At 36.7% G+C, this 10,862-nt stretch overlaps 1 protein-coding gene and 1 long non-coding RNA gene across 9 annotated transcripts in view; one reads left to right on the top strand and one right to left on the bottom strand.

The window, feature by feature from the left end:
• The window catches only part of ROBO1 (roundabout guidance receptor 1), a 1,120,933-nt gene that overhangs the window by 476,599 nt on the left and 633,472 nt on the right, over nt 1-10,862 (bottom strand). The window lies entirely within an intron of this gene.
• The window catches only part of LOC144301733 (uncharacterized), a 28,098-nt gene that overhangs the window by 5,882 nt on the left and 11,354 nt on the right, over nt 1-10,862 (top strand). For all 3 annotated transcript variants that reach the window (XR_013368492.1, XR_013368491.1, XR_013368490.1), the window contains 4 exons: nt 2,983-3,061; nt 4,302-4,348; nt 5,100-5,257; nt 6,936-7,127. This is a non-coding gene — a long non-coding RNA (uncharacterized LOC144301733). The remainder of the gene's footprint in view (nt 1-2,982; nt 3,062-4,301; nt 4,349-5,099; nt 5,258-6,935; nt 7,128-10,862) is intronic.

Below are 10,862 nucleotides of genomic sequence, written 5' to 3'. Positions count from 1 at the left end.
CCAACATTTGTGGTTTCCTGCCTTGTTAACTTTCCCTATTCTCACTGGTGTGAGGTGGGATCTCATTGTGGTTTTGATTTGTATTTCCCTGATGGCAAGTGATGCAGAGCATTTTCTCATGTGCATGTTGGCCATGTCTATGTCTTCCTCTGTGAGATTTCTGTTCATGTCTTCTGCCCATTGCATGATTGGATTGTTTGTTTCTTGGCTGTTGAGTTTAATAAGTTCTTTATAGATCTTTGGTACTAGCCCTTTATCTGTTATGTCATTTGCAAATATCTTCTCCCATTCTGTAGGTTGTCTTTGAGTTTTGTTGACTGTTTTGCTGTGCAGAAGCTTTTTATCTTGATTAAGTCCCAATAGTTCATTTTTGCTTTTGTGTCCCTTGCCTTCATAGATGTATCTTGCAAGAAGTTGCTGTGGCTGAGTTCAAAAAGGGTGTTGCCTGTGTTCTCCTCTAGGATTTTGATGGATTCTTATCTCACATTTAGATATTTCATCCATTTTGAGTTTATCTTTGTGTATGGTGTAAGAGAACAGTCTAGTTTCATTCTTCTGCACGAGGCTGTCCAATTTTCCCAGCACCATTTATTGAAGAGACTGTCCTTTTTCCAGGGGATAGTCTTTCCTGCTTTGTCGAATATTAGTTGACCATAGAGTTGAGGGCCCATTTCTGGATTCTCTATTCTGTTCCACTGATCTATGTGTCTGTTTTTGTGCCAGTACCACACTGTCTTGATGATCACAGCTTTGTAGTACAATTTGAAATCCAGCATTGTGATGACCCTGGCTCTGGTTTTCTTTTTTAATATTCCCCTGGCTATTCAGGGTCTTTCTTGATTCCACACAAATCATATTTGTTCCAATTCTTTGAAGAAAGTCCATGGTATTTTGATAGGGATTGCATTGAATGTGTAAATTGCCCTGGGTAGCATTGACATTATCACAATATTAATTCTTCTAGTCCATGAGCATGGAATATTTTTCCATCTCTTTGTGTCTTCCTCAATTTCTTTCACAGGTGTTCTATAGGTTTTAGAGCACAGATCTTTTACCTCTTTGGTTAGGTTTATTCCTAGGTATCTTATGCTTTTGGGTGCAATTGTAAATGGGATTGACTCCTTAATTTCTCTTTCTTCAGTCTCATTGTTAGTGTATAGAAATGCCACTGATTTCTGGGCATTGATTTTGTATCCTGCCACACTGCCGAATTGCTGTATGAGTTCCAATCTTGGAGTGGAGTCTTTTGGGTTTTCTAAGTACAGTATCATGTCATCTGCAAAGAGGGAGAGTCTGACTTCTTCTTTGCCAATTTGAATGCCTTTTATTTCTTTTTGTTGTCTGATTGCTGAGGCTAGGACTTCCAGTACTATGTTGAATAGCAGTGGTGAGAGTGGACATCCCTATCGTGTTTCTGATCTTAGGGGAAAGGCTCTCAGTGTTTCCCCATTGAGAATGATATTTGCTGTGGGCTTTTCATAGATGGCTGTTAAGAGAGCATCTGCCTTTGACTCATGTCGTGATTCCGGGGTCCTAGGATCGAGTCCCACATCAGGCTCCTGCAGAGAGCCTGCTTCTCCCTCTGCCTGTGTCTCTGCCTTTCTTTCTATGTGTCTCATGAATAAATAAATAAACTCTTTAAAAAAAAGACTCTTATACAAATACAAAGGAAATGCCCTTTTTCTGCCTCTATGTTGTACTCTTTTCAAGGTATGCTTGTACTTTTTTTTTTTTTTTTGCTTTAGATTCAATGAAATAAATGAAATACTCAGCACCAATCACTGTCTTATATGTTGTGCACATAAAAAAAATAAGACCTAGCCTTATCCCAGGGGTGCAACCGTTAGGAAATGTAAGGAAGACAGATAGGTAACCTAACAATTATGTGATGTGTGTTATAAACAGGCCACCTGAGTGCCCTGTGGAAGGCAAAACACGATCTTCTTGGAGCAAGTCGGGTAAAATCTCGATGAGATGACACTGACACAGAATTGAAGAGAAAGGCTGGGCAGCCCAGGTGGCTCAGTGGTTTGGCACCACCTTCAGCTCAGGGTTTGATCCGGGAGACCTGGGATCAAGTCCCACATCAGGCTCCCTGCATGGAGCCTGCTTCTCCCTCTGCCTGTGTCTCTGCCTCTCTCTCTCTCTGTGTCTCTCATGAAAAAATAAAATCTTAAAAAAAAAAAAAAAAAGAAGAGAAAGGCCATTCTAGACGAGAAATGAGAAGGACAAAAGGGACAGAAATTTGAAAATCTGCAACTCAATGTCTGGCTTGGTTTCTAGCTTAGAAAAAGTTAATTTTGGATTTATACAAGTCACCATATTATAATTACTTTTGAAGATGATGAATTTTTTTTTCATTTGTTAATGAGAATAATTTCTGTAATGGGAGATGATAAGTTTATTTCATATAACAAAATGTTTTGATTTAATGGAGGTAACACTGAAGTAGGAGTCAGCAGAGTGAAATTTGACTTGTGTGTGTATATATATATTCATCACTAGATATATTCATCACCCTGAAACTTAATAACTACCCTAACTCCCCAAATATCTGATGAAGATAGTTTTGACTGGGCAGCATGTATACTGAGAGAAAGAAATAACTCATTTACATGTATTCTTTTTTTGTTTTTGTTTTTTGTTTTTTTGTTTTTCATTTACATGCATTCTTGACTCTGTCCCTGTAGAGGAAAGGGAATGAATTAGAAAGAGGTAATTAAATATGATGGCAGGTGAACTAGAGCCTATATTAGATTCTGGGCTGCTGGGCTGCATGAAGCACAGGGGGAAAAATACCATGAGTTTTAAGTTTTAAACATGGAAACAGCCTAAGAGTCTAGCAATGGATGAATTGATAAAGAATGTGTGGTCTATATATTGGATGGTCCCAAGTTATGATAGTTCAACTTGTGAGTTTTCAACTTTACGATGGTAAAAATATATATTCAGTAGAAATTTTGAATTTTTATATTTTTTCAGGTTAGTGATATTTGGTCCCATCCTCTCTTATGATGCTGGCAGCAAGCTGCAGCTCCAAGTCAGTCACAGGATCATGAGGGTAAGCAACTGATACACTTGCAAGCATTCTATACCCATAGTGTTTTTCACTTTCAGTATATTATTCAATAGATTACTTGAGCTGAGCAATATTTCATTATAAAGTAGTCTTTGTGTTACATGAACCTGCCCTATTATAGGCTAGTGCAAGTATTCTGAGCACATTTAAGGTGGGCTAGGCTAATCTATGATGTTTAGTAGGTTAGATATATTAAGTGCATTTTTAACTTACCAAATTTTTAACTTGCGATAGATTTACTGGGATGTTATCCCATTGTAAGTCACAGAAGACCTGTATAATGGGGTATTATCCAGCCATTAAAAAGGAGGCTATTGCCCTACGACCCAGCAATTGCACTGCTGGGGATTTACCCCAAAGATACAGATGCAATGAAACGCCTGGGCACCTGCACCCTGATGTTTCTAGCAGCAATGTCCACAATAGCCAAACTGTGGAAGGAGCCTCGGTGTCTATCGAAAGATGAATGGATAAAGAAGATGTGGTTTATGTATACAATGGAATATTACTCAGCCATTAGAAACGACAAATACCCACCATTTGCTTCAATGTGGATGGAACTGGAGGGTATTATGCTGAGTGAAGTAAGTCAATCGGAGAAGGACAAACATTATATGGTCTCATTCATTTGGGGAATATAAATAATAGTGAGAGGGAATAGAGGGGAAGGGAGAAGAAATGGGTAGGAAATATCAGAAAGGGAGACAGAACATGTAAGACTCCTAACTCTGGGAAACGAACTAGGAGTGGTGGAAGGGGAGGAGGGCGGGGGGTGGGGGTGACTGGGTGGTGGGCACTGAGGGGGGCACTTGACGGGATGAGCACTCGGTGTTATTCTGTATGTTAGCAAATTGAGCACCAATAAAAAATAAATTTATTATTAAAAAAAAAAGGAGGCTATCCTGCCATTTGTAGTAACATGGATGGATCTTGAAGGCATTATGCTAAGTGAAATAAGTCAGAGAAATACAAATACTGTTTGATTTTATTTATATGTTGAATCTTAAAAAGAAAAATGTAATCGAGACCTAGGGAGGGATAATTGGAAGAAGTTGGTCAAAAGGCACAAACTCCCTGTTACAAGATAAATAAATACTAGAGCTGCAATATACGATATGATGACTATAGCCATCACTGCTGTATGGCATATATGGGAATTGTTATGAGAGAACATCCTAAGAGTTCTCATCATATTATTTTTCCCCTTATTTTATACCTATAGGAGATGATGGATCTTAACTAAACTTACTGGGCTTGTCTCATCACAATGTACGTAAGAAGTCAAATTATGTTGCGCACCTGAATCTTATATACAGTGCTGTGTGTCATTATATCTCAATAGAACTAGGAAAAAAAAAACAAATAAAAATGGATTTAAAAAAATCTTAAAGGAGGATGCCTGGGTAGCTCAGTGTTTGAGCATCTGCCTTCAGCTCAGGGTGTGATCCTGGGTCTGGGGACCGAGTCCCGCATCAGGCTCACTGCGAGGAGCCTGCTTCTCCCTCTGCCTATGTCTCTGCCTCTCTCTCTGTGTCTCTCATAAATAAATAAATAAACAAACAAACAAACAAATAAATAAAATCTTTAAAAAAAAGTCTTAAAGGGAAAGATGAATGTGTGGCCAAGACAAATTTATTCAATCTTATAAAGCCTTGCTGTTCCAATATTGAGAAACAGGCAGTAACAATTAGGGAAATACAAAAATTGCAGACCACCACCACACACATTTAGGCACCATCATTGTTTTTAGTCAAAAGGTGATGGATAATTACTAACATTGAATGCCTATTAACTGCCAGGCACTATGCTAGATACTTTAAAAGTACAATTTCAGTTAACACACACACACACTATCCTTTTGAGATAGTTATGTTACCCTTTCGTAGAGAAGTTATCTTCTCTAACTTCTTTTGTCTTTTGGTAGTGTAATCAATTTAAATGTAAGTCTGTGTTACCAAAATTTTATTTATTTATTTTTTCCTAAACCACATTCCCATTTTTCCATACTGCTCTCATCAAGATGGAGACAAGTGAATAGCTTACGAAGCTAAATTTAGCTGGCCCAAGAGCACAAGAATCAATAAAGAAACTGCAGAGTGAATAAATCTCTTTCTTCTTGAAAGGATCCATGATATGAATTCACATGATCCTATCTAAATTAAGCCTGACTTTTGCTCAGTAAGTGGAAATAATTTATGTTAAGTGACAAATAAGAAGTGTTCACTAAGTCTTCAAACATCTATTTGAAACCATGTTCTGGGGATTGTGGGCTTTTGTGGTCATCTGATCCTTATGTATTCTAGGAAGGTCTGTAATAAAGATATTTCCTGGGTTTAAACAGAAGGCCAGTTTGACGGGAAGACTTTGAGATAAGACTATTGTTTGAACTCTTAATTAGCAGATGGGTCCCTTTGAAAAGAAGCTTGAGGCACCACTGCTTTGTTCTTGAACAGAAGAGAGATTACTTTCAGGATAATCTATAATTTACAGGATTTTGAAAGCTGATTGGATAAACTGAGGGTTCAGTACCTATGGCAAAGAAGAGGGGGTGGTCCTTTTTTTGTTATCAGGCACCATGCCAATCTAGCAGATGGTTGAGGTATATATTGAAGGTGTTTCTGTATTAAACGGATAAAGCAGCTTCCAGGGGCAATGGAAGAAAGAGCTTCACCATGATTGGAAACCAAAACTCTTTTTAAAATGCAGACTCTGGCACCTGAGAACACTTTGGAGAATGGAGATCAATACAGCTCATAAGAAACCGGCCTAATGACATTCATGAATTAGGAGACAAATTTGGTGGCCAAGCCACGTTTGGGAACAAATATAGCAATAAAATGGGCTCCACCAAATCCCACGGGGAGAGACAGTGCAAATTCTATTAGTAAATCATGATGTAGTACCTATGTTGTGTGAGTCACTGTGAACAAAATTTTAAGTTTATAAAAATGATGCGATATGGCAATTTGAGGAAGTTACTGAACAAGAGCATGATTAACTTTAGCTGAATTAATCATGAATCTGCCACCTGCCTACAGGTTGCTTCTCCCACCAGAATCTCAGAGATCCTCACTGTTTTTGTTTTGTTTTGTTTTTTGCCTTGGAGCTCCATGCTATTCTACTTGCTTCTGCTTAAGGCTCTGATCCTCAGAGTTATTCTTTAGGGTTTTACTCTTGGCAGAGCTCTGTTAATCTGAGAATCACAAGAATCTGAAAGGAAAGAAATAGCTTCAGTATGTGTGTATTTTAAAGCTGGGATATCTGTAAATAGTATAACATTAAGAATGGTAAATATTCCCACAATGTTGCCTAGGCTGTACAAACCCCAAAAATATGTAGGGAATTCAATGTAGCATGATTTCTGGGTAAGATTCATTTGCTTGAATCTAAATATTTTAGAAGAGTGCAGTCATGTTAGGATTTAAGTTTTAAAGCATGATTCGACAAAATGTCAATAAATGCAAATGAGGTTTGTAAAACAAGTTTCATGTGAACCAATATATTGCTCAGCTCACAGAGTTTGCATTTAATTGAAGCTGATCTCATTACACTCTAGGGGATGTAGTCAGAGCTTTGACCTACCTAACGTCAACACCATTATTGAATCTTTTTTCCTTAATAATGTTTATCAGTATTTGTGTGTGCATATGTATATACATATTGATTGTAACTGGCTATAAAAGTGTATATAAATAGATAATATTTCAGCATTTATTCCTTAGGATTAGTGCTTTTCATTGAAAGTGTATGATGCCAAGTAAAAATAGATACCATTTTCAGGTGCAAAATGTGAACAATTTTATAACCTAGATGATTTTCTTCTCTTTTTCTTGTTTTCAAATCTACCAATTTTCAGCTGAGAGATTGTGTTTTACTTGGAGGTCTGCAAATATAAGATTATAACTCTAATCACAGTGTCATGCTTATGTGATGTAACCACAGCTCAAACCATCAGCAGAAAGCTCTGAGAGTCCAAGATTTTCAATCACAAGAGTAAAATCAAGCTGATTAAATATCATAAATTACAGCCATGAAACACATAGACAAGGTAAAGATGTTATTTAACCCTTCTAGGAAGTAATCACTAGATATTCCAAATATTCTGCTTGTCAAATTTATATGAATCATTTTTAGTTATATCACTTTTAAGATTATAAAACAAATTATTAAAAACATGACAGTTGCAAATTTGTGGCAAGGGTTGGTTGACACAAAATAAAATTTAAACAGGAGTTGGCAGATCTTTAGTGTTTTTCTTCCACTTTGACAGATGTCAATTGTCTGGTGTGTGTTGACAAATGTCACTAACGCAGATGTATACGTCCAAAGAGACAAGCACATAGAAATTATTTGTGCTATTTTTCTCTTGACAAATTATTAAAATTATTTCATTATTTATGGTATTATTTTCAGGTTTTCTTTCAAAGAGCTTTTTATGATTCTTCTAATTAAGAATGATTAACTGTGTCTGTGTATAAAATTATTAGCTATAAATTCCTAGTGGCTTGGGATAAAATCTTATATGTGTTTGATGATAAAACAACAGGAAAACTCAAAAGTAAATTACCAGAGAGGTCATCCTAACATGATTCTCAAACCAGAAGACAGAAAGTGAAAGATTCAGTAAAACAAATTATTTGTTATGTAATGAAAGCAGAGCACATGTTTGACTGAATTTAATGGAAAACAAAAACTCCAATTAAATCTAATTACATTAGTGCATGGTTTGCATATGCTAATAGCAGCTTATCAAACTTAGCAAAGTTAAGCTTTTATGTTTATGTATATATCTTTCATTTTATTTTTTAAAAGATTTTATTTACTTATTTGAGATAGAGAGTGAGACAGAGAGATAGCAAGAGAGCACAAGTGGGAAGCAGGGAGAGGGATAAGCAGGGAGGTATGCGGGCCTGGATCCTAGGACCCATGACCTGAACCCAAAGGCAGATGCTTAACTGACTAAGCCACCCAGGCACCCACATACACATCCTTTAATCTGAATATCAAAAAAGAGAAAGAAAATAAGGCACAGCTGAAAAATGAATATGGACTAATATCCACAAACAGGAATGAGCTACTAGTAAATTCATAAGTATACCTTAGGCCTTGGTCTGAAGTCAATTTTTGTACTATTGACTGAGGCTTGGTGACTTGTAGGAGATAGAGTTCCCACATACTTGGGAAATCAAGCACATTATCTCCAGTTGAAAAGCAGTAATTACTGTAATAAATGAAGGCTGACTTTAGCTTAAACAAATGGATGCTTGGACAGCCTGGGTGGCTCAGTGGTTTAGTGCTGCCTCCACTTGATCCTGGAGACCAGGGATCGCGTCCCATGTTGGGCTCCCAGCATGGAGCCTACTTCTCCCTCTGCCTGTGTCTCTGCCTCTCTCTCTGTGCCTCTCATGAATAAGTAAATAAAATCTTTAAAAAAACCCAAATGGATGCTTTTTGTTGAGTCAGCAGTTTACAAATACAACTAGCTCTATGAATTTGCTAAATGTTCTTCCATCTTTATATATTTCCACCAACACACACCAAAATCCCCCTAAAAATAGTGAACTCAGAGTAAACATTATTTCTCCCAATAGTATGAAATATCCAGAATTATTAAGTATAATTCTATCACCTTTATCACATATGAAGTCTTTTACAAAACCTCATCCAATGGGGCACCTGGGTGGCTCAGTGGTTGAGCGTCTGCCTTTGGCTCAGGGCATGATCCCAGTGTTCTGGGATAGAGTCTCCCATCAGGTTCCTTGCAGGGGGCCTGCTTCTCCCTCTGGCTATGTCTCTGCCTCTCTGTGTCTCTTATGGATAAATAAATAAAATCTTTAAAAAAAAATCATCCAAGAAGAAAGAATATATGTATATATACAAACATATTCATGTATATATTCAAATTATATAATTAATAATCACATTTAATAAATATGAGGATCAGGCTTTCTCTGACTTAATTATCATTGAAGCAAATTATTTACTGGTTTTAGCTAGGGCATTCTGCCTTATTTAAAGAAAATGAAGGACAAGAATAAATCAAATTGCATTTTAATTTAATAAACTGGACATTTGGTCAGTGATTCACCTTGGCTGCAAGCCTAAGACTATTTTTTTTTTAACATCTTATTTATTCATGAGAGACACAGAGAGAGAGAGAGAGAGAGAGAGAGAGAGAGGCAGAGACACAGGCAGAGGGAGAAGCAGGCTCCATGCAGGGACCCAGACATGGGACTCAATCCCAGGTCTCCAGGATCAGGCCCTGGGCTGAAGGCAGCACTAAACTGCTGAGCCACCAGGGCTGCCCCAAGCCTAAGACTTTGATGTGACAAGAAGGAAGACTGTGGCCTGAACCTCCCACAAAAACAGTGGTTCTCTACGTTTTTGGAACATTAGAATCATCTAGTGGAAATTTTAAAACAAGAATATCAGTGTATGTCTTCCACCCCTGGGGATTCTGATTTATTGGCCTGGAGCAGGTCCTGGGTGTGGAAGCCCATGTCAATAACCATTCATTTGAAAAGAACAGTGAGACTAGGGACAAGTTTGTCTTCTCTATTTGTGGAAATCTAGATTGTCTCTTTGAAGAATTCTAAACTTTTTCATGGTCATGTTATTTGAAAAACAGTGTAATATTCAATTTAAAAAGTATGCCAACCTAGTGCTGGTCAAGTAAAACAGGTTAGTTGAAACCATTTTACATGAAGTTAGGCTATTTCTGGAAGTAATAAATAAGGACATAACACTTGAAAATTTATTTTTCAAGTTGTCTTCACTCATAAATAAATCCAATGTTTGTACTGGATATTATTGGAGTAAAATAAATGTATAATTGCAATGTTCTATAGATTATCTCTGTCCCCTAATGAGAGCAGAAACCTAATTATAGGACCTTCTCTTTTTTGTGTTTTTTTTTGAAATTTATTTATTTTTATTTATTTTTAATAGCTTCTGATTTTTTAAAATGATCAATTCTTATTGTTAACATTTATTTGATATTTACAATGCACTTGTCACTTGTAAAGTGATAGGCTTCCGTGATCATCCTTTAATTTTCACACAACCACATGAATTAGATACTGTTAACATCATTCTAAGCCTTAGAGAAGTCACTTAGCTCAAAGTCATATTACTAGAATATCTTAATTAATATAGACACAATCCATGTTCTTGGATGGGAATGACCTACAAAGGCAATCATACCCTTGCCCTATCCTATTTGAAGGGCTACTACAAAGCCATATTAATGAAATCAGTGTGGTACTGGTGCAAGAACAGATGTATAGATTGATGTAACAAAACATTGTAATGTAACAAATGTAATGTAACAAAAACTGTAAACTGTAAAAAATGTAATGTAACAAAACTGCCTGCTTAGAGGCAGGCCCATGTATATATGGGGATATGATCGTGAAAAGTTGCTACCAATGGAGAAAGCATAGATGGCTTTAGTAGATGGGATGGAGAAAAATGACTTACTATCTGAAGAGAAATAAGACACTATATAAAAGTGGTCATATTATGCATTGTAAAGCAAAATTAAAAGCAAACCTGTTATTAGAAAAAATGTAGAAGCTTATTTTTGTGACTAATTTAAAAGCAAAACTGTATGGTAAAATGAGATGTTATGATTTATATGAAAATGAAGGATATCTTTTTTTAAAGGATTTTATTTATTATTTATTTGAGAAAGAGAGAGCACACAAGCTACAGGGGCAGAGAGACTCCCTGCTGAACAGGGAGCCCAATGTGGGGTTCAATCCCAGGACCCTGGGATCATGAC

The sequence above is a fragment of the Canis aureus genome, chromosome 30 (genome assembly GCF_053574225.1).
Source record: "Canis aureus isolate CA01 chromosome 30, VMU_Caureus_v.1.0, whole genome shotgun sequence".
Lineage (NCBI taxonomy): Eukaryota > Metazoa > Chordata > Mammalia > Carnivora > Canidae > Canis > Canis aureus.
The sequence above is the reverse complement of the archived record's forward strand: the minus strand, read 5'-3'. Positions and strand labels throughout refer to the sequence as shown.